This window comes from Fundulus heteroclitus, chromosome 7, assembly GCF_011125445.2.
Source record: "Fundulus heteroclitus isolate FHET01 chromosome 7, MU-UCD_Fhet_4.1, whole genome shotgun sequence".
NCBI classification, from domain to species: Eukaryota; Metazoa; Chordata; class Actinopteri; order Cyprinodontiformes; family Fundulidae; genus Fundulus; species Fundulus heteroclitus.
Window position 1 is genome coordinate 5,651,083 of NC_046367.1, and position 23,681 is coordinate 5,674,763.

The following is a 23,681-nucleotide window of genomic DNA, read 5'->3' on the forward strand; positions in this document are numbered from 1 at the left end:
GATCCGGGCTGAGGACTCTCAGAAACTGCTCCAGCACATCTCCAATTTGCTCTCTTGTCTTCTTCTTTGGATTCATCCACTTTTCATACAGGTCTTTAAGGCGTGTTCGCAGCTCTTTGGGTGTCTCGTCCTCCTTCACTGTCATGGTCCGGAACCTTGCTCTGTAAGTCTCAGAACTTATTTAAAACTTTTCCAACACAGCAGTTTTTACTTTGTCATAGTCCGACCCCATAACATTGTCAGAGACCCCTCACAGTCCCCCGTCCTTTGTCCAAACCCCTCAGGTTTGGACAAAAATAAGATACGCTTTTTTGATATAATTTCCCCAGCTGTAGAAAACACCCAGGTACAGATGATGCTGGAGTGCAGAGAAAATGTAATGAAAGGCAGAAGAGGTTTTGATAGATTGTTATTTGGTTTTTCAAGTATATCATAGGATCCTGGGACCCTCTGCCAAGTATCTGTGCATCTCCTGGATGGCTTCAGCTGTGGACCATTGGTCTGCCTGCCCACTTCGATGTCAAGATTTTGCCCAAGTTTTTCTAAAAGTAAAAAATTATATTTTAGTACATGGTTTACAAATATATAATGTTTAATAACATGCCTGAAGTGGGGGCAGAAAGTTGTTCCGAAGATGTTCCTGGCTTGGGCTCATTTGTGCAGATTTCCAGGCGATCCTGATTTAAAAAGACGATGGCTTGTAAATATTCATCAAGACAAATGCAAGCTATCACCGCATAGCAAGGTTTGCAGCCTTCACTCCAGATCAGCTTCTTCAGCCTAAGACTGCTGGTGGGAGAAGAATTGGAATAAAGGAGCCGTCCCTGTGTTATTTCAACGGAACAACTTTTGTGTTCCATTGAAATGTATATATTTTATTAAACTGCGATAAGGGTTAAATAAGTGAAAAGGACTAGGAAGAAATTAACAAACCGAAAAGTAGTGATATTCTGTTCTTGGTTATGTATATATACATTTTCTCTTTATCTACTGGTTACTTTTGTTTATAAAAACATATTTAAAATAAATAACTAAATATGGATCTTTATATATTTTGAATGTGTTTTTGCATGTTCTCAACTTCAACATGTTATCCAGACGCAGAAAATCTTACGTCTGTGAGTTCACATTGATTGGGTAATGCATCGAGATAAAGAAAACAAACACTTTGATTCAGTTATTCCTTTATATATTGTTGGCATCATTAATGAACTTTTTGCAGTGGCTAGCCTATTAATCAAAATCAGCAAATCAGAAAGCTAATGATAAAATGGTGGCAAGTTATCCCTTCAATTTCTGCCTCTTTCCCACTTGAAAAGGGATCTGGGACTACAAACGAAACAGCATTCCTATTATTTGAATCTTTTGAAGCATCCATAATTTTTTTTACATATCCATAATATTCTCTATCTATATATTGTTGAACCATACTTGAATCTGAAATATCTCCTTTGTTTTTCCGCTTATACAACAAAGTTAAATCTGTATCAATTTCAGGCAACATAGATGGATGAAGTAATGATGTAATAACTGTTTTACTGACATGTATTTGAGTTGGTTCAAGATCTTTTATAGTAGAATCTGATATCCATCCAAATTAATTTGATTTCTTCTTCCCTTTTTCCCAACTTGGTTTTAAAATTTCCTGACATGGATGAGTTTCACAATGATTCTTTAACTGAAACCAGTAAGTGGAAAGTAATTGTAATCTGCTCAACTGTAGTGGCATTTCTCCCATTTCTACTTGTAATGCGGATGTTGCTGTTGTTCTTATGGCACCTGTCCATAATCTCAATGCTTGATACTGAACAATATCCAATTTTTTAAGTACTGATTCTGATGCTTAACCAAAAGCAATACATCCATAATCAAAAACAGACCAAATCAAACCTGTATAAATTTATTTGAAAGCCTTCCTCTCAGCACCTCATAACATTTAAAATCATTTTGCATTTATCAATCATCTTCTCAATATGAACTTTCCAAGTAGACATTTCATTCTATGGAGGACCAAGTTTTCCATATTTAAAAATAAATACAGAAATAAATAAATGCTCAATAAATAAATATGCATACAATTATGTGCTACCAAAAAAACAATAAACAAATAAATGTAGATAGAAAATAAATTATACAGTGAGACAAAATGTATATATCTCCTTTAATTAGCCACTTTATTTATTAATTATTTTTTTAAGTATTTATTTATGTGCATGTTATAATATTTTTGTCTGTTTTATTCTTTCCTTGCATTTTTTTGCCCTATTTATTTCTCCGATGCTATTTATTTCTGCCTGTCCTTTTTACATTTCTGTCTGTCCTTTTTACATTTCTGTTTCTCGTTTTTACATTTCTGCCTGTCCTTTTTACATTTCTGTATGCATTTCTGCCTCATTATGCAAATGAGGAGGGGCTGTGTCTTAAGGGCTCAACTTCTTCCCATTGGTTGGTTAGCATTTTACTGCGTCGGTCGAATCTACATGGCTTTTCCCTGCACTAAAGCATTGTTTAGTAATGTCAAACTCAGCAGACAGACGTTCAGTGTCCGACCTCTTACGGGAAGCTGCTAATAGACTGGAAGAATTAGAACGCTGTACATTTGGGATCTGAAATGTTTTTCGGTGGTTTCAGATTTGGCTTTCCAGATCAATAACTCATCGGCGGATGATTTATTCTACAAAACAGACACCTCTCCGCAACCACCGCAAGGCAGACACTGAGCTACAACTGTAGTTTCCTCAAAACGAGTCTTAGTCCGAGGGCCAGAATCCGGAGCCCCTCTGGTGACATGGGCAGAATTTTTTTTTTTAAGATGTTAAGTCGTGGCCACGACTTACTAATGCGTGGCCACGAGATAGATAAGTTGTGGCCACAAGTTATTTGTGAGGGAGCTCCTTTATGGTGGTGTAGCATACATTAAAGAAATATAGAGAACATAGACTTGATTTCATTTTATTTCAACCTTGGAATGAACTATATTGACGTCCTTTGCTTATTACACAGCGTGGTAATAAGCAAACTATAAATATATATATATATATATATATATATATATATATATATATATATATATATATATATATATATATATATATATATATATATATGTATGATCACTCTTAACAGACTGTTCCTTCATTTCATGTTTCACGTGGCTCTTATTTTGAAAATTCCACATCACATTTGGATGAAAGTTGTTGAGCAACATCAGGAGGTTTTCTATTGTCATGCTGATGTTATAGTATTCGCCCAAAACGTCCAATTCTGTAGCAACATTTTCAACAAAACAGGTCAAATAGAGTCAATGTAGAGATTTTTAAATGCCTCTATTTTTAAATCACAAATCATGTATATGGACTTTGATGAATAACTTCTGGAGATCATCTGTTATCTGTAAGTTGAAGTAGTCAGCTGTAAAAGAAATCAGTTGTTTGAGTATTTTTTAGGCTAAAGAGAGGCTATTTTTAGGCTATTTGTCACATAAAATGTCACAAAGCATAGAAATATATTTCATACAACTGATGTAAATATGTGTAAAAACAAGTGGTCGTTACACCGCAAACATGCTGCTTTTATTTTGAAAAGTAGCTCAGCCGTCTCTGCCGTAATCCTTAGCGTGACCAATAAAAACAATTGAGGGCTCACTTGACCGCAGTCCTGAATTCAAGCACAATGCCTGTTTATTAGAAGGAAACCTATAAAAAGAATGTCATAGAACCGAGTCTTTTGACCCACATGCAGAACACACTGAGGAGGCAGAGATCCGAGTTTTTAAGAGTTTTATTAAATATAAAGCTCAAGACCTGTTTTGAGTCCTCCAGACGTCTGGTAACAGCGGGAGGTGGTAATCGCGGTATTATAATTGATTCGTCAAGGGGGTGATCGGCTGCTGCGGGGCACCAAAGACTGAAAAGCTGCTGGTGCCTGGACCAGGGGCGGAGGCTGCCAAGCGGATCGTCGGTTCTAGGTGGATTCTGGTGATCATAGAGGGTGCGGTGGCTGACAGATGGCAGCGTCCGAGGGGGGCGGGGTAGGGTCCGGTCACTCGTGGCTGTCAGCTGATCGGCGCTCTGTAGACGCCGAGACTTGTGAGGATGATCGGGACTTTCTTAGGTTTTCGGGCAGAGAACAGGGGGGACAGAAATTAGGCGCTTTCCAAGGTGTAGAAAGACGCTGGCCTACTGAGTCCTACCACTTAAGCCTGACACTTTGGCTATGAGGTGCTGACAGCAGCCTGTTTAAGAACCGTCCCTGCTGATGACGGAATGCAGATCACCTGCGAGAGGCGCCTCCCTGCTTGTCAGCCTCCACTTGTGGAGAAGGGAGAGGGGGAAAAAAAGGCAGCGCCCAGCCCATGTACGCCTGCAGCACCCTGACAAAGAATGGGAAACTTTTTAGACTGGATCTGGTTAGCAGAATTGTTTTCTGTTCCAGCGTGCAGCAATGACTGCTTCTGAATGAAGGATTTATCTGGCAGCCGCTCTCCCTACTTCCCTCTAGTGTGTGCGGTAGCGGACGGTACCGGCTTACTTTCACCACTGGTTAAAACCAAAATTATTCATAACTGATCGCTTTTCCTGCTGCTCTGTTAACATGAACTGCAGCAGGAATAATTACTGATGGCCACAAGCTGTGAAACAAGCTTAAACAGCTCCGCAGAAGGCAGAGGTTAGAGCTCTGTTAGCGTGAGCAGGTGAAGTCAGTGAAATGCGCGTGTTACACGGTCAATGCCTGTAAGATGAGACGTTTGCTTATTACCACTGTGTTTAATTGCAAGAGGTTGCAGGATGTCAAAATAGTTTGTTCCAAGGTTGAAATAAAATGAAATCAAGTCTATGTTCTCTATATTCCTTGAATGTATGCTACACCACCATAAAGGAGCTCCCTCACTAATAACTTGCGGCCACAACTTATCTATCTCGTGGCCACGCCTTAGCAAGACGTGGCCACAACTTATCTATCTCATGGCCATGCATTAGTAAGTCGTGGCCACACCTTAGTAAGTCGTGGCCACGACTTAACATCTTCAAAAAAAATTTCCGCCCATGTCACCAGAGGGGCTCTGTAAGAATCTGTAGGACGTCTCCTTAAGAAGTTTCGTATGAACTGTCAGGGGGCAACTTTCTTGCACTTGGATAAGTTGCTACACATAGCAGTGATCTCAAAACACCAATGTTCCCACGTTTTCACTAGCACATTAATAAGTTATTGCTGATAAAAAATCTAAACGGTTGTGCTCCGGTCCGAGAGGTCACGTGATTCGATTTTTGCTGCTCAGCCAATCAGATCCCTGTATTGTCAGCTGAGTGCGTTCAATGTGTAAGGTGTTGTGAACATTTGTTTCCAGACGAAGAAAGCCCAATAATAGCATTGTCTGGTGCCAGTTGGCAAAGATCTTGATGGCAAGGAAAAAGAAATAGCCCAGACCATCCATCATCCATTTTCTAACATGCTTATCCCTGCTGTGTTCGCGAAGGTTGCTGGTGCCGATCTCCAGCTGTCAATGGGCGAGAGGCGGACTATAACCTGGACAGGTCGGCAGTCCATCACAGGGCAGAATTAGCCCAGACTTTTGCTCATTTTACTGTGATATCACCAAGACCTGCTGCGCTAAGATAGCACAGGCGACAGGTGTCGTTGTGCCTAACGGCACAAGGAGACCTCCCACAGATTCTGGCCCACAGACTAAGACTCGTTTTGAGGAAACTACGGTTTTAGCTCAGTGTCTGCCTTGCGGTGGTTGCGGAGAGGTGTCTGTTTTGTAGAATAGATCATCCACCGATGAGTTATTGATCTGGAAAGCCGAATCTGAAACCACCAAAAAACTTTTCATATCCCAAATGTACAGCGTTCTAATTCTTCTAGTCTATTAGCAGCTTCCCGTAAGAGGTCGGACACTGAACGTCTGCCTGCTGAGTTTGACATTACTAAACAATGCTTTAGTGCGGGGAAAAGCCATGTAGATTCGACCGACGCAGTAAAATGCTAACCAACCAATGTGAAGAAGTTGAGCCCTTAAGACACAGCCCCTCCTCAAAAGAAACCTTTTTCCTTGTAAAAAACAAAACCTTTGTTTTATCTACAGAAATATTGAATCCCCATCTAAAGGACCAATCTTCTATTTTATTAATGGGTTCTTGAACTTTTTTAATGATGAAACTTACATTTAAAGAAACATCAATTGTATTTTCCACATCTTCAATACAAGTTATCTATATATTATACTCATAGGACAAATCTATCAGTAAAATTCTGTTTATAATAGTATCCATCTCTATATTTATTCAGTAAAAACCCATGTCCTGTACTTATGGAAACATTGTTTATCTTGCACTTGCTGCTATTGCACTTCTGGTTAGATGTAAACTGCATTTTTTGCCTTGTACCTGTACCTGTGTAATGACAATAAAGTTGAATCTAATCTAATCTTTTAAACATATCATTAATCATAATAGAAAAAAAATGGACTAACGATGCTTCCTTGGTGGATACAATTTTCAACATAAATATTTCCTGAGAATTGGTTTCCTATTCTTACTTGTATAGATCGATTATGAAGAAAATCCTTTATCCAGTTGAACATTGAACCTCCCTGTCATGAACCAGAGACAGAGGGACCCAGTATTCAACCAGACAAGCAAAGGTTAGGTAAAAGATAATTTATTAACAAAATGCAAAAACCAAAACGGGCATCAAGCCAAAAATGGGAAGACTGCAAAATGCAAAAACCAAAACGGGCATCAAGCCAAAAATGGGAAGACTGCATCCAATAACCAAAAATAACAAAAAAGCTGTCACAGACAAAACTATATGCAAAAACAGGGGACAGGCTAACTCAAACATCCAAAGGCAAAACAGGGTCAGAAGAACATGCAAACAGAGCGCATAGAAAGCTGAACTAGACTCACCCATGGACATGGCAAAAACAAACAATGATGTGCAGATTGCAGGGGGCAGAGGCAGGTATAAGTAAGGGAGAGATCAGGTGAATGGAGTGAAACTAATTACTGGAATGGGTGGAGCTAATCAGGGGAAGGGAAGTGACAGGGTAGTGACTGAGAGGCTGATGGGACAAAAACTAAAATGGACAACTACAGAGCCAAAATAACCATAAAGACCAAATAGAAAACAAAGCTAAGACTGAACAGAACACAAGCTATAATAAAAACTAATAAAGGAAACCAGATAACTAAAACAGTAAACAGGCTAAACATGAATCCAACAAAATACAAAACAAGAAACAGAAATAAACCCTAAGGCACGAAAGCCAACATAACCAAAATAACATCTACCAGAACCGAATCGTGACACACCCACTCCCATCTTCCTTAATTTGATCAAAAATCCTTCCTTCCACATCATATCATAAGCTTTTTTAATGTCAAAGTAGACAGCTACCACATTCTCTTTATTAACTTGTGCCTTTCTGATTTCATGTTTCAATAACAGAATATGACCCATTGTATTCTACCTTTCCGGAATCCTTTGGTTGACGGTGCAGTGTGCACCCGCCGCATCCGGCGACCAGTTGTATTACATTTGTTTCACCAGCAGATAGCATCATTGCATCATATTCTGAAAATTCATTTTTTTTTATTTATGTTTGCTCCTGATAGGTATTAAATTTATTAAAAATCAACGATTTGCTCAAAAATTAAAAAAAATATTCACAGATGTCCAAGAATGCTTTCTCTAAGCACTTGATATTTTTTATTGTGTTTTAGAAAAAAATGTTGGAGAAAGAAAATTGTATATGTTATAGTGCTGTACATTTTAATTTCAATGTCTTGTAAATAGTAAAAATGCCTGGATTTTTACCAAACTGATATCAATGTTAGGTCTCCATGTGATCAACAACTCTCCACATTTTCATTGGCCTAGAAAAATATTTGTGGAAAATACATTAATTTCTCCATTTTCCAAACTTTTAAAAAATCAGAGCCTGCAACTTTCAAAAACCTCAATACACGCAGTGAGAGAATTGTTACACCTTATTCAAGGAATACATCCTGAAAATCTGTGATCGTTACACCAAAAAATTTATTTTTAAAACATTTTTTATACTTTTGTTATTATTAGGGTTCCAAGCCCGCAGCGCAGGCGAACGGCTATGCCATTCGTCTGCTCTGTGAGCAGAGAACACTATTGTTTTTTGTGTGTTTTTAAATTATTTATTATTAGGGTTCCAAGCCCGCAGCGCAGGCGAATGGCTATGCCGTTCGTCTGCTCTGTGAGCAGAGAACCCTATTGTTTTTCGTGTGTTTTTAAATTATTAGGGTTCCAAGCCCGCAGCGCAGGCGAACGGCTATGCCGTTCGTCTGCTCTGTGAGCAGAGAACCCTATTGTTTTTCGTCTGTTTTTAAATTATTTATTATTATTATTATTATTACGGAATTAAAACGCGTTGTGCAGCCCACGCGGATTTGTAACCCTATTGTTTTTCGTCCGTCCGTCTTCTTCCGCTTATCCGGGGTCGGGTCGCGGGGGTAGCAGCTTCAGTAGGGAGGCCCAGACGTCCCTCTCCCCAGCCACTTGGGCCAGCTCCTCAGGAGGAATCCCAAGGCGTTCCCAGGCCAGCCGGGAGACATAGTCCCTCCAGCGTGTCCTGGGTCTTCCCCTGGGCCTCCTCCCGGTGGGACGTGCCCGGAACACCTCACCAGGGAGGCGTCCAGGAGGCATCCTGACCAGATGCCCGAGCCACCTCAACTGGCTCCTCTCGACGTGGAGGAGCAGCGGCTCTACTCTGAGTCCTCCCCGGATGACTGAGCTCCTCACCCTATCTCTAAGGGAGAGCCCAGACACACTACGGAGAAAACTCATTTCAGCCGCTTGTATCCGGGATCTCGTTCTTTCGGTCACGACCCAAAGCTCGTGACCATAGATGAGGGTAGGAACGTAGATCGACCGGTAAATCGAGAGCTTCGCCTTTTGGCTCAGCTCTCTCTTCACCACAACGGATCGGTACAGCGCCCGCTTCACAGCAGACGCTGCACCAATCCGCCTGTCGATCTCCCGCTCCATCCTCCCCTCATTCGTGAACAAGACCCCAAGATACTTGAACTCCTCCACTAGGGGCAGGACATTCTCCCCAACCCGGAGAAGGCACTCTACCCTTTTCCGGTTCAAGACCATGGTCTCGGATTTGGAGGCACTGATCCTCATCCCGGCCGCTTCGCACTCGGCTGCGAACCGCTCCAGTGAGAGCTGTAGATCACGTCCTGATGAAGCCAATAGGACCACGTCATCCGCGAATAGCAGAGACGCAATCCTAAGGCCACCAAAACGGATCCTCTCAACACCTTGGCTGCGCCTAGAAATTCTGTCCATGAAAGTTATGAACAGAATCGGTGACAAAGGGCAACCTTGGCGGAGTCCAACTCTCACCGGAAACGAGTCCGACTTACTGCCGGCAATGCGGACCAGACTCTGACACCGGTCGTACAGAGACCTGACAGCCCTTATTAAAGGGTCCGGTACTCCATACTCCCGGAGTACCCCCCACAGGATCCCCCGGGGGACACGGTCGAATGCCTTCTCCAGATCCACAAAACACATGTAGACTGGTTGGGCAAACTCCCATGCCCCCTCAAGAATCCTGCTGAGGGTATAGAGCTGGTCCAGTGTTCCACGGCCAGGACGAAAACCACACTGCTCTTCCTGAATCCGAGATTCGACTATCCGACGGACCCTCCTTTCCAGAACCCCTGAATAGACCTTACCAGGGAGGCTTAAGAGTGTGATTCCCCTGTAGTTGGAACACACCCTCCGGTCCCCCTTTTTAAATAGGGGGACCACCACCCCAGTCTGCCAATCCAGAGGAACTGCCCCCGATGTCCACGCAATGTTGCAGAGCCGCGTTAACCAACACAGCCCCACAACATCCAGAGCCTTAAGGTACTCAGGGCGAATCTCATCCACCCCCGGGGCCTTGCCACCGAGGAGCTTTTTAACAACCTCGGCAACCTCAGCCCCAGAGATGGGAGAACCCGACCCAGAGTCCTCAGGCTCTGCTTCCTCAATGGAAGACGTGTTGGTGGGATTAAGGAGGTCTTCGAAGTATTCCGCCCACCGACGCACGACGTCCCGAGTCGAGGTCAGCAGCACACCACCCCCACTGTAAACAGTGTTGGTACTGCACTGCTTCCCCCTCCTGAGACGCCGGATAGTGGACCAGAATCGCTTCGAAGCCGTACGGAAGTCTTTCTCCATGGCCTCTCCGAACTCTTCCCACGCCCGAGTTTTTGCCTCGGCGACCAGCCGAGCCGCCTGCCGCTTTGACTGCCGGTACACATCAGCTGCTTCCGGAGTCCCACAGGCCAAAAAAGCCCGGTAGGACTCCTTCTTCAGCTTGACGGCTTCCCTCACCGCTGGTGTCCACCAGCGGGTTCGAGGGTTGCCGCCGCGACATGCACCGACAACCTTGCGGCCACAGCTCCAACTAGCCGCCTCAACAATAGAGGCGTGGAACATGGTCCATTCAGACTCAATGTCCCCCGCCTCCCTCGGAACGTGTTTAAAGTTCTCCCGGAGGTGGGAGTTAAAGCTCCGCCTCACAGGGGACTCTGCCAGACGTTCCCAGCAAACCCTCACAGTGCGTTTGGGCCTGCCCGGTCGGACCGGCTTCCTCCCCCGCCATCGGAGCCAACTCACCACCAGGTAGTGGTCGGTGGAGAGCTCCGCCCCTCTCTTTACCCGAGTGTCCAAGACATACGGCCGCAGGTCAGATGAAACGACAACAAAGTCGATCATTGAACTGCGACCTAGGGTGTCCTGGTGCCAAGAGCACATATGGACACCCTTATGCTTGAACATGGTGTTTGTGATGGACAATCCATGACGAGCACAGAAGTCCAACAACAAAACACCACTCGAGTTCAGATCAGGTGGGCCATTCCTCCCAACCACGCCCCTCCAGGTCCCACTGTCATTGCCCACGTGAGCGTTGAAGTCCCCCAGGAGGGGCACTCTCCAGTACCCCTTCCAAGGACTCCAAAAAGGGTGGGTAATCTGAACTGCTGTTTGGCGCATAAGCGCAAACAACAGTCAGAACCCGTCCCCCCACACGGATGCGGAGGGAGGCCACCCTCTCGTTCACCGGGGAAAACCCCAATGTGCAGGCACCGAGATGGGGGGCAACCAGTATGCCAACCCCAGCTCGGCGCCTCTCACCATGGGCAACTCCAGAGTGGAAGAATGTCCAGCCCCTCTCAAGGAGACTGGTTCCGGAGCCAGAGCGGTGCGTCGAGGTGAGTCCGACTATCTCTAGTCGGAACCTCTCAACCTCGCGCACAAGCTCAGGCTCCTTCCCCACCAGAGAGGTGACATTCCACGTCCCAAGAGCCAGCTTCTGCAGCCGAGGATCGGAACGCCAAGGTCCCCGCCCTCTACTGCTACCCATTGCACAATGCACCCGACCCCTTTGGCCCCTCCGACAGGTGGTGAGCCCATTGGAAGGGGGACCCATGTTGCCTCTTCGGGCTGAGCCCGGCCGGGCTCCATGGGCAAAAGCCCGGCCACCAGACGCTCGCCAACGTGCCCCACCTCCAGGCCTGGCTCCAGAGTGGGGCCCCGGTGACCCGCGTCCGGGCGAGGGAACACGAGGTCCAATAATATTACTCATCATAAGGGGCATTTTGGGCTGCACTTTGTCTGGTCCCTCACCTAGGACCTGTCTGCCTTGGGTGACCCTACTAGGGGCTTAAAGCCCCTGACAGCATAGCTCCTAGGATCATTGGGACACTCAAACCCCTCCACCACGGTAAGGTGGCAGCCCAGGGAGGGTTTTTCGTGTGTTTTTAAATTATTTATTATTACGGGTAATTATTATTCTCCGCTAAAACGCGTTGGGTGGCCCATGCGGATTTGTAACGAACCTATTGAATCAGGTATCCAAGTACAGAATGTGCACCGCTACTCAAACCCAAAAATTCAGACCCCTCAACAACTAGGGGGCGCTATAACAAAGGACAATGCGTTTACGCCTGCAACCACCAAACTACTGGTCCTACACTCAAAAAATTGATATAACTTTGTTTATTGGATGATTCTGCAAAATAAAGTGAATTGGCACATCCTTCGTTTCCCAGCTAGTTTTCGCGCTACATGGCTACAAAGGTTAAACCTTTCTTGTTAATCTCCTCCTACATTTTTTGTGCAATCCGCGCAAAACTTTATATATAAGCGTATCATGGAAAAATAAAAAAAGTTAACGTGGCGAATTTTTGAATTTTGACTTTTTCGAAAAGTAACACTAAAATAAGTGATTGTTAGCTAGCTAGCTCTAAATGTAATTGCTGATTATTCTAAAACCATAACAGATTTTAACATGTCCTTTATAACCCAAACTACAAATAAGATTTTGCACATGTGACCCGCGTTTGAAGATCGTCCATCACTAGGGGGCGCTGTGATGTCAAGAAATCTACTACGCAAGAATGGCTGATCGGATTTTTACAAAACCTTCTTCATTGCCTTCCAGACATTGCCCTTAACTAAAGTAATAAATATAGTATTTATTGAAACAAGTGGGCGGGGCCTATTTCCAAAAGTGTGGAAAAAAACTTGAAAACTTCAAAAATTCACCTAAAATCACTTGTGTGGTGTAACAAGCTCAGATTTTCAGGATGTATTCCTTTAATAAGGTGCACCAATTCTCTCACTGCATGTATTCCAGTTTTTGAAAGTGCCACACTCTGTTTTTGTAAAAGTTTGTAAAATGGAGAAATCAATGTATTTCCACAAATATTGGTCAATCCCAATGTAAATGGCCTCTATCTGTAAAGCACAGCCAGAATAAACATGTCTTTCAGTTTGGTAAAAATCCAGGCGATTTTGACCAATTTACAAGACTTTAAAAATTAATGATACAAGATTATAAAGTTTAATATTTTTTTCTCTGAATCCATTTTTTAATGACCATCAAAAAAATTGTGTGGTTAGATAAAAGACTCTTGGACATTCATGAATATTTTCAGAATTTTAGAGCAAACCGTTGATTTAAAAGGAATATTTATTTAGATAGTTTGACATAAAACCTATTATAAAAAGCTTTTCAGAAAATGAAGCAAGGGCTTCATCTCGTGGCTTGTTTTTGCAACTACAACAGCTCTTACCATTAATAGTCTAAGTAAGGGGTATTCAATTAAAACTTAGAAGTCCAGTATATATATATATATATATATATATATATATATATATATATATATATCACTGATTCTTGAGAGTCAGGACAAAACACGTTTTAAAAAACTATTTTAAAAAATACACACTATATCAATTAGAGTGATATGTTTCTGCAGAGAAAGGTCTTAGTTATTTAACTATGTAAACGAACAGGTTCTACATAAAAACACATTTTTAACAAATAAACATGTTTCCCTTCAGAACTGAATTTGTGTCAACTCCGTCAGACACACTAAAAAGTATACAATTTTAATTCTTCCAATCATACAAGAATCTAAAGTTCTGAAGTATACTATAATACTGTTTAATTACTATATGTAAAAACAAACATAATGTATAAACTTAAGTTGTGATTTCACACTATTTTGAAAACTCAGATTTCTAAATATTTGCATTTTCAAACTTTGATTTTAATTTCAATATTGTAAAAACGAGTTCCTTAAATAAATAAAACATAAGAGGATGTAGATCAGATGGTCCTTTATTACAGAAACAACATAAACTGAAGGAAGAATATTTTTTCTCCCAAAAAATTTACACAAACATACATCCAACGCTGTTGACGAAGATCTGATGGTGTTGACAAAAAATGTGTGCATTGCTGATTTAATGAACAGATTTGCTCTTTGACCACTACCACTAAAACTACTCCTTGTTAATAGAGAATTTAACTTAGTGTAAAGCAAACTATAATAAACATATTGCACATACAACATTTCTAACTATTATAAACTACACCGTTTCCAACTATCAAAAAAACAATAAGGAAAACAAGGGGCCCTCCTTCCCCTCTGTTTTCATCTGCCTCCTCTATACCACTTTCTTCTCTTCATCTTCTCATCCACCTGTTCTTCTCTTCCTTTCCTCCTTTGTAAGAAACCATTTACTTTAAAGTGGTGTGTGTTTGTGTGTGATTGCACTGCCTACTTTATACTGGGTGTGATCTTAAATTGACATCGTTTGACAAAAATACAGCAACACAATCTGTATCTTAGAATTAGGTTCAATTAGGTTACTTAAGATTTCATTTTTGTCTAATCTGCACTTCTGCCTTGAGCAGCAGGCGTCGGACATGCTCCCTCTTTATAAAGTCCATCACATCAGGGGCTATGCTGTAGATCTCTCGTTTTCTCAATTTGACTGGTGATGCATTTCCCATTAGTTTCACTATGATGTCTTCAACTGGGCAGAAACAGACATCCTTTGTGAGAAGCTTAGGCTGATACTTTGCTGTTGGACCATGGGGATGCAGAAACTCCACTTTCACATCTTGATGCTCAGTATCCACAGCAATGGTCTTGGCTAGCCACCAGTGGTCATCATATACTACTGCTAGCCAGTCTCTATTATTAAGGCTGCTAACAGTTGTTACTGTCACAGTACCCTCAGGACCTTTCAGAGGCTCCTCATCCAACTCCTCCTCCGTTACATCTTCCATTTCCATATCCTCTTCACCCCCTCCCATCTCTTTTTCCATCTCCTCCAACAACAGGGCCAAAGGCCTTTTTTCCCTGCCCTCCTTGTATGACTCTGCTGTTCCTCTGGGTAGCCATGAAAACAGAAGGTAGCTGGGCTGAGGCACTGGCAAACCAACATCTTGCTGCAAAAGCAGGAGAGTTGTCTGTGCTGGATCCTGTTCTCATGTAGGATGACCTGGTGTATTTGTCTTGTTGAGGGAACCTGTTTGAGAGGATGCATGAGAAGTCTATCATATCTTTGCATGTCTTCTTCTGCAATGTGATACAGCTGAATGCTCTTCAGACTGTTTGAGACCTTTTCAAAGAATGTGTGTCCATCTGTCACATCATTTCCTCTCAAGACCAGGTTGTCAGCTGTTCTTTTTACTGTTCCGCCAATGCCGTCTGGTGCGCCCTTACCATGGGAAGTGGGGAAGAAGTTCCATGTTGCTCTTTCAAACCCAAGTGCAGGGGGGATACAAGACAGAAGGAAAAAATTCTTCTTGTTCTTATACTGTTTACTTGGACCATCGGACCAAAAGTGCACAGTGGTGACCTGTGGATATCTCGTTTTGATATCTTTTAGGACTGGTTCCATGTGTGTCCAGATTGCTCCAGCATCCTGTCTCTTTGACTCTGAAAGTGTGCAAAACCCTGCCTTTCCACGCTTTATGTAATACATTCCGGTATGTAGCGTTATCTGTGGAAGATTTTGTCCAAAATGGCAGGCCTGTACTTCAGATTGATACTTGCATCTCCAGGATTCTGAAAAGTCAACATGAATAATTGCTGTACTTTCTTCACAAGTCTCAATTGAGTTTCTGTATGCTTTTGACTGGTTTTGCACTAAACACACGAGTTGTGATTTCATTTCTGAGTATTTGCTCATAAAGTATGATGAGCTCTGAAAGACTGCCACTGTGTTGGACGAGTTTAGTGTGGATTCCATTGACTGTCTCTTCTTGAACTCTCTCCCACTGCTTCCACTGAACATGGATTTTGTCTTGCTCTTGGGTTGTATTTGTTCCTTTGTTTAGACATCTTGAACATGTGCGAAGAAGGCAGGCCTCACTTGCTGGAGAGCAACAAACTAATTGAAAACTGTCATTAGTTTGTTTGACTTCACAACTCCAGACGTTCTAAGGACCTCAAGCATTAAGTATGCATTTTCATGCTTTTGACATAGACATGTCTTACGATCAGATGCTTTTGGTGCTGTAATATAGAATGGTTTCAGAGCACAGAAAGAAGAATAGCTCAGCTTCACAGTGGGGTTCCTAATGAGGAAATCAGAGTGGAGGTTGATCATGGAGTCTGCCAGGATTATTCTCTGCTGCTTTATCTTATTCCTAGTGATGGTGTCAGTCTTATCAGTGGTAACACGTGCATAGTTCAGGAAGAAATCCTTTACAGTCTTGGTTATTCCCATTAGGAATGTTGGCTTTTTCTTTGTCTGTTTCTTTCCTCTCATTAACTTGTAGGTTATCCCAAACTGGTGGATTTGATGAAGGAGACGATACTTTTTGAGAATTTTGCCTGATGACACACTTAGTGCTGGTTCCTGACGCCGTGGCCCAGGAGTTTGTTTGTTTTTCTTCAGCTCTCTTCTGAGGATGTTGTGGAATAGAAGGGCTTTCTTGATTTTTGGATTCCTTATGTTGTTTCCTGATAGCATCTTCTTTGTTTCTGTGCCTGGGGAATCAAGTATTGTTTTATTTGTAGCGCTTCTTATTCGATATATTTTCTTTCTCATTCTGTTTCTTTGCTTTGTTACCTTCTTAAGCTTCTCTTTCAAAGTTTTTATTTCTCTCAAATGCCTTTTTCTTGTTTTATTTCTCTCCCTTTCCTGTCTGAGTGTCTGTCTGCTGTGTCTGGCTTTCTAAAATTCCCCTTTGCCCTGTCTCCCATATCGTCTATTTGTATTACTTTTCTGTCTTTAACTCTCTTCATCCACCTTTGTCTTTCCTTCTCTTGCATTGCATGCTTGCTCTCTTGGTCACTGTTTAATTTTTCTCTTCTCCTTCGTTGGTACTCTCTATTTCTTCTTCTTTTCTCCTCAACTGACAATTTCTGTCTAGCCATTTTTTCCTACAATACAAATTGAAATAAAGAAAAATTTACTTGAATAAGACTATAGAATCAGATTTTTATTTACATGATATGATTGATTGACTGATGGATGAATGGATGGATGTAAAATCCTCTAGGTGCAGTATGTAGTTTCCATAACCAGATGTTGTGATAATCTACACATTAGCTTCTCATTTCCCTATCTCTGTCTCTACATATATATATATATATATATATATATATATATATATATATATATATATATATATATATATATATATATATGTATATATATATATATATATATATATATATATATATATATATATATGTATATATATATATATATATATGAAAGTGCTGGCAAAGTAACACGTAACAATAATAAGCAGACAACTGCCTGCCCATTCTCTACAAGTCAGATGCGTATGGTTAAATAATGTAATGCATGCTATGTATGTGCATTTATGTGTAAATAAAACCCTGAAATATCAGTTTAACCTTTTACTATATTCACAAATAATATCATATTTGCACATTAAGAGGTCATTAGTGGTTTTGTCAACTCCGTCAGCTTACAGGTCAACTCCGTCAGACATAGAACCTGACGGAGTTGACGTCTGACGGAGTTGACGTAAGGGCATGCATTTTCCCTCCAAAACATGCATTGTACACTGCAGCTAGGTACTTTTTCCTCAGTTGCTAGCTGTCCCAATAACCTCACTAAAATGCTTAAATCCAATCCACTATGGTTTAAAAAAAGTATCTCAACTGAAAGACGGTATTGACAATGTGCAGCTGTGACCATAGGAATATTGACATTGTTTGTCTCAAATATAAAAGAGAGTGATCAAACTCTTATGAACTGATTTTCCACAATTTAATATATGTGGATTATGAATTGTGTTTTGGTCATTAAACTGTGTGTTTTCATGGGCTGCTGGGCGATCATAAAAGCCAAAGAGCTGGTTGTAGGTGAGGCCGGCAGTTCCTTGGCCTCTCGGCAGGGGGCGCTCAAGGGGCACCGCTTCTGATCCCAAAATAGTAGAGTCAAAGCAAGTTTTGGATGTATTATTAGCGAGTTTTGCTAAAGAAGTATAGCACTAAAAAGACTCTAAACATACAGCCGGAACAGGACTGGTCAAGGAAGGCTTTCCTCCCTGGCAGTGAGCTCCACTGAGACTGAGAGACTTTGAAAACTGAAGAGGATAAAAATAACTTTTACCAGAAAGTGACCGATATTTTTGTTCAGAAAGAGCGCAGCTGAACTTCATTTCTAAGTAGAGGTAAGACAGCGATAATTTTTCATGTTTTGTTTTTGTAATGAAATGTGCGTAATGTAGGTTATAGTTTTTGAATGTGTTACAAATGCAGAAATCCATCATAACTCATAAACTGTTACCAATCAAATGACAAATAATTTAGTTTTTTTTTTTTTAACAAAGAATATTTTTTCCATGTCTCTTGGTTAATTGATTTGGCTCAACCAGTCTCCTTCAGCACTTTGCAATGAGTCTACTCTGTAGAGTGTATATATTTGTAAATGTGACTGATGTCAGTGCTTCACCAGCTATGAATCCTACCGCACGTCACTGATAGATAGATATATCTATCAACATCTGCATACCTTGATTCAAATGAAATGATTTTAGTCTTATTTACCACTACAAGCTACAAGGATAAGAAGAGAATATCTTGGTTGAACTTAGAATAAAAAGGTATAAGTTACGGGAAACATGTAATTCATATATTATGAGTTGTCATGAAAAGGAGTAATAGCATTAATGATTTAAAGGGTCACTGTAAATGAAGAACATTCATTTTATATATATATATATATATATATATATATATATATATATATATATATATATATATATATATATATATGGAGAACAGTTCATGGTGGGGGTTTGAGGGTCTCTGTTGATGCTTTGGGCTGGGGACATGCAGCGCTGGGATGAAATGTCCTTAATGGAGGGAAGAGGAGCCCCTTTGATCCCTTCTGCTGTCCCCACCACTCTCCTCATTTCCGGTGACGTCACGTGCGCGGTACCCCATTAAGGATGAGCTACAATTTGAACATATGACTGATCTTAGTGGCTTAACTTCTTCAACCCATTGAACAGCTAATAATATTGCAATCATTTCTCCTGTATAAACTGAAAGTCCATCACTTATTCGTTTCCTAATTTTAACATTAAATTATGGTACGATAAAGGCTATTCCTATATGATTTGTTATATTTTTAGAGGCATCTGTATACATTTTTACATAAGTATAATGTTTATTAATATATTCCTGTACTATATAAGTTTAATATAAATTCCTTATCCTTTCTTCTTTTCAACAAAGTACCCTAGCATCTGGAATTATCCATGAATGTATAACTGATAATGGAACTGTTTGACTTATACTAATCTGATCCATTTTGAATTCTGTTATTGTTTTTTTTTTCCAGTCCAACCAAAACTTCCAATACCTTTTGTTTCTTTTTCCCAACAGGGTTTTATTACCTGCAGAGTTGGATGATCCTTTCTATGACCTTTTAAATTAGCCCAATAATTTAATGTTAATTGCTCTCTTCTAAATGCAAGTGGCATTTCTCCCATTTCTACTAATAATGCTGGCTGTTGGAGTAGTTTTAATTGCTCCTGTACATAATCTCAATGCTTGATACTGGATCCGATCTAATTTTTGTAGATTTGTCTCTGCTGCTGAATTATAAACAATACTTCCATAATCACTGATCTAATTAATCCTGTATATATATATATATTCTTTGTGCTATTCTATCTGCTCCCCACTCCCTACCAATTAAGCATGTCATAATATTTATTACTTTCTTGAATTTGTCTAAGACTCTTTGAATGTGTATATTCCATGTTATTCTTTCGTCAAACCAAACCCCTAAAAATTTGAATTGTTTCACTCTTTCTATTTCTTGATTATATAATTTTAATTTAACATCATTAATTTTCTTCCTTGAAAAGAACATTGGTTTAGTCTTATCCACTGAGAATTTAAATCCCCATTTTAATGACCATTCTTCAACTTTAAAAATAGCTTCTTGCATCTTTTTAGTAATAAACTCCAAATTCCTTCCTCTCTTCCACATAGCTCCATCATCTGCAAAAAGAGAAAAACCCATTCCATTATCTATAATTTGAAACACATCATCTATCATTATCGAAAATATTAAAGGACTTATTATACTTCCCTGTAGAGTACCATTTTCAACAATATATTTCTCAGAATGATAATTACCTATTTGAACTTGTATTTGTCTTTTAGTTAGAAAATCTTTGATCCACCAATACATCCAACCTTTAATACCCATCTTTTATTATTATTATTATTATTATTATTATTATTATTATTATTATTATTATTATTATTTATTTATTTATGTATTTATTTATTTATTTATTTATTTATTAATTTATTTATTTAGTTTAAGTAGGCTTGGTGGGTGGGCTGGGGGGGGCTTAGGTGTTGGTCCTGGTGGGTGGTTGGCTGGCGGGCCCTGCGGCCTCTCCCTGGCCCCCGGGCTACGGTGGTGCCGCTGGCGAGGCCCCCTTCTCTAGGTGGGGCTTTCGGGGAGCGGGGGTGCCTATTGGAGTCAGTAGGGGAGCTGGCTCCCTGGGTTGGCTTCCCAGTCATTTGCTCCCCATCCCCGGACTCCTCCCTCTGCCTGCTCCATCACGCCGCCACACATGTAGGTCATGAGGGAGGGGGCGTTACTGGAGGTTGCCACTTTCTGGTGACGCCCCTCTCCCCAATTTTATTTTGCATCTTAGACACTTTCACTTCAAACATTTTTCACATCACACACTCATATAGGCCATGGTAGGGGGGGGGTGGGGGGAAGACGTCTGGGAGGAGGCTTATGTTGTGTGGGCCTCACCTCGGACGGCTCCCTTCACCTCCTCTCCCACTTAGACATTGAGGGTTCTGGGCAGTCACACGGAAGGGGTGCGCTGGCAACAGCTACCTTCCGAAAGGGGGGTGGGCTGTGCCGTGCATCCCCTTCGGCGCTCCCAGTTTTTAAACGCACTTAAGAACAACATGCAACAACACAACATTTGAGCAGGCGTAGGGAGGGTCGGGGTCTTCTGCACACCCCCGTTCTCCGATGGAGGCAAGGAGTCTGGGGCCTGGAGGAGGTGCGGGCCACTGTGTCCGGGGTCTTGGCGGGGGGCTGCGGTGTGCAGTCAGCGGCCTACCAGGTCTGGGGCTGATGCCTCCGCTCCCCCCAGGGGACGGGGGGCAGGGATGGCAAGGGTAAGGTGGGGGGAGGGAGTGGGTTTATTAGGTATTTAGGGGGAGGGGGGGGCTCTGGCCGGGTGGCTTGTGCGGGTCGTGTTGGCCCGCCCTCTTGGGGGGGCCCGGTCCGGGGGGCGTCTGGTCGGGGGCCGGGGCCGGGGGTCGGGCACAAGCAGTCGTATAGTCGATTTGGGGTGACCCCCCCCCCCCCCTTTGGTCAGTGTTGGATGTGAGTGTTATGTGGGAATGTGTGTACAGCGTCTTTTTTTTTTTCTGTGTGTGGCGAGTGGGGCACAAGGGAGGGATGGGGTGAATGAGTTTTTTTTTTTTTTTTTTTTTTCTTCAGGTATGGGTGTGGTCCGCTAACCTGACAACAGCCAGCTGTATGTATCGCTCTGCCTAGCTCCACTCACATACATCTGGGACATCGCTCATTGAAAATGATTTCCCCAACCAAATTTATGGTCTGGCCAATCAGGACGCAGGGCGGGTGTTTCATGGATGTGACGTAGTGGAGACGCCACCGTGAGATTCCAACAACAATGGCGGCTCGCATCGAGGAAGCAAGCGTTAGCATTGATGCTGCTATTTCCTCCGTGTTGTCCAATCTATCTGATATTGTTTCATTAAAAGAACATCAGAGAACGCCTCTGAAGGCTTTTGTTGGTGGAAACCATGTTTTCGCCCTTCTCCCGACCGGATTTGGCAAGTTTTGTTTTCCGGGGCGCGGACGCGGACGCGCCCCGGAGCGGTTAGCGGTTAGCGCTAACCATATTGGGAGGCCTATTAGTCCTCAACGCGGTCGGCCCGGGATCGACTCCGACCCGCGGCGCTTTGCCGCCTGTCTTCCCCCCTCTTCCTGTCAGCTCACTGTCAATAAAACGTGTGCCACTACAGTGTTTCCCGCATGGATTTGCTTTTGCGAGGCGGAGCGGGGGGGGGGGGGGGGGGGGGGGTGGAATGACTTTTTCTCCGCGGACCGGCTCGCGGAGCGGGGGGGGGGGGGGGAATGACTTTTTCTCCGCGGACCGGCTCGCGGAGCGGGGGGGGTTGGACGACACGTTTTCCGCGGCCGCCTCGCCAAGATAGCGCTGCGGGAAACCCTGCACTAGAGCCGCAAACACATAAAACAAAAAAAAAGTTTTTTTTTTCCGGCGTCGGTCTCATCAGCGTCACGGGTTAGCTTCGGTGTGACTGGTTGAAATAGCACGTCGATAAAGATGACAGACAAGTGGCTTATCCAATCATATGCAAGGAGTTTTGATAAGGCCCAGCCTTCAGTAAAGGCAATGCCTATGGCGGTGTCCCAGATGTATGTGAGTGGAGCTAGGCGGAGCGATACATGCAGCTGGCTGTTGTCAGGTTAGTGGTCCGCTCCCTCTCCCAAGAACATCTCAAGTCTCCGATAGGTGCGGAGCCCATCCCCCCACGTCCTGCCCTCCTCCACTTCGTTGGCGGGCGCCTTGGCCCCCTGGCGCATTGGTTGGCTTCGGGTTTGGGGCGGGTTCCCGGGCGTGCGCCGGCCCGCTCCTGGCGGCCTCTTCGCGGGGCCTGGCCCCCCGGGGGGCGGCCGGGGCCCTCGTCGCGGGGGCGGGGCGCCCCTGGGGCCTCTGGCCCTCAGGGCCCATGGCCGGGACCACTTCAGCGGGGCTGGCTGCCGGCGGAGCCCACGGGCTCGTCTCCGCGGCTCTTGAGGGCGTCGGCATTGCGGTGGCTGGGGGATTTCCTCGGGGTCGTCTCTGCTCCTTCCTTGGGGGGGGGTTGCAGATATCCTGTGTCGGCCCCTCCTGGGCGACCTGCTTTGGGGACCCCTTTGGGAGTCCGGGGCTACGGGTCCCCTGACGCCTGCCTCTGTGCTCGGGGAAGGTGGGTCTTTGGTTCTCCACAATCACTATCAAGCTATTTCTGGATAATCTTCACCTAAACTAGTGCACTTTCACATCTCCCACTGGTGCTGGGTCCCAGGTATTAAGTGTTCACATATATACAGTAATCTTATAATTTATTTATTTATTTATTTATGTTGTGTCACTTTCTTTTTTCAAATATCACATTACACATGTCAGCTTACATAATAATATATATGATTTAGCAATGGCATCTAGGTGTTATTCGAGTGTATCTGTTGCTTTATGTCTGTTGGTTGTGCTGTTCTTTTTGTGTCTCTTTCCAGGTGATGGAGCAGACAGAGGACATTTTATCATTCTCTTCCTTTTATCTCCTCTTTCTTTCACCTCTACTCTTTTTTTTTTTTTCTTTCACTTTTTGTTCTTCCTTTACTCTTCCATTGTCATGTCCATATAATTTGAAATTCTCCTTGCAGGAATCATAATAAAGCTATTTACAAGCATAAATCAAGTGGAGCACTATGGCGAAAGCTGTTTGCTCCACTTGTAAAAGCAAAATCTGTCGAGCTCCATCTGGCATTGAGATATCAATTCCTATTGCCATAGTGCTAGACAGGACACTGGGGGAAAAAAAAAAAAAAAAAAAATACCCATCTTTATAATTTTAATTAATAAACCTTCTTTCCACAACATATCATCTGCCTTTTCAATATCAAAAACACTGCTACAATACTTTCTTTATTAATTTAAGCTTTTCTGTTTTCAAATTCCAATTCCTCCCTCTTCAAGTTTCTGCTCCGCTTAGAAACATCCCGGAATGTTACGTCACACATGATGTGCCCAAATATGGGCAAAATGG

The 23,681-nt window shown here is 42.7% G+C and overlaps 1 long non-coding RNA gene across 3 annotated transcripts in view; it reads left to right on the forward strand.

The window, feature by feature from the left end:
• LOC110367605 overlaps positions 1–23,681 on the forward strand; it is an 82,131-nt gene that overhangs the window by 49,387 nt on the left and 9,063 nt on the right. For 2 of the 3 annotated variants that reach the window (XR_004931341.1, XR_004931343.1), the window contains exon 1: positions 17,962–17,995. The exons of the other annotated variant lie outside the window; for it this stretch is intronic. This is a non-coding gene — a long non-coding RNA (uncharacterized LOC110367605). Of the gene's footprint in view, positions 1–17,961; positions 17,996–23,681 lie in introns of those variants that run through there. 3 annotated transcript variants of the gene reach the window in all.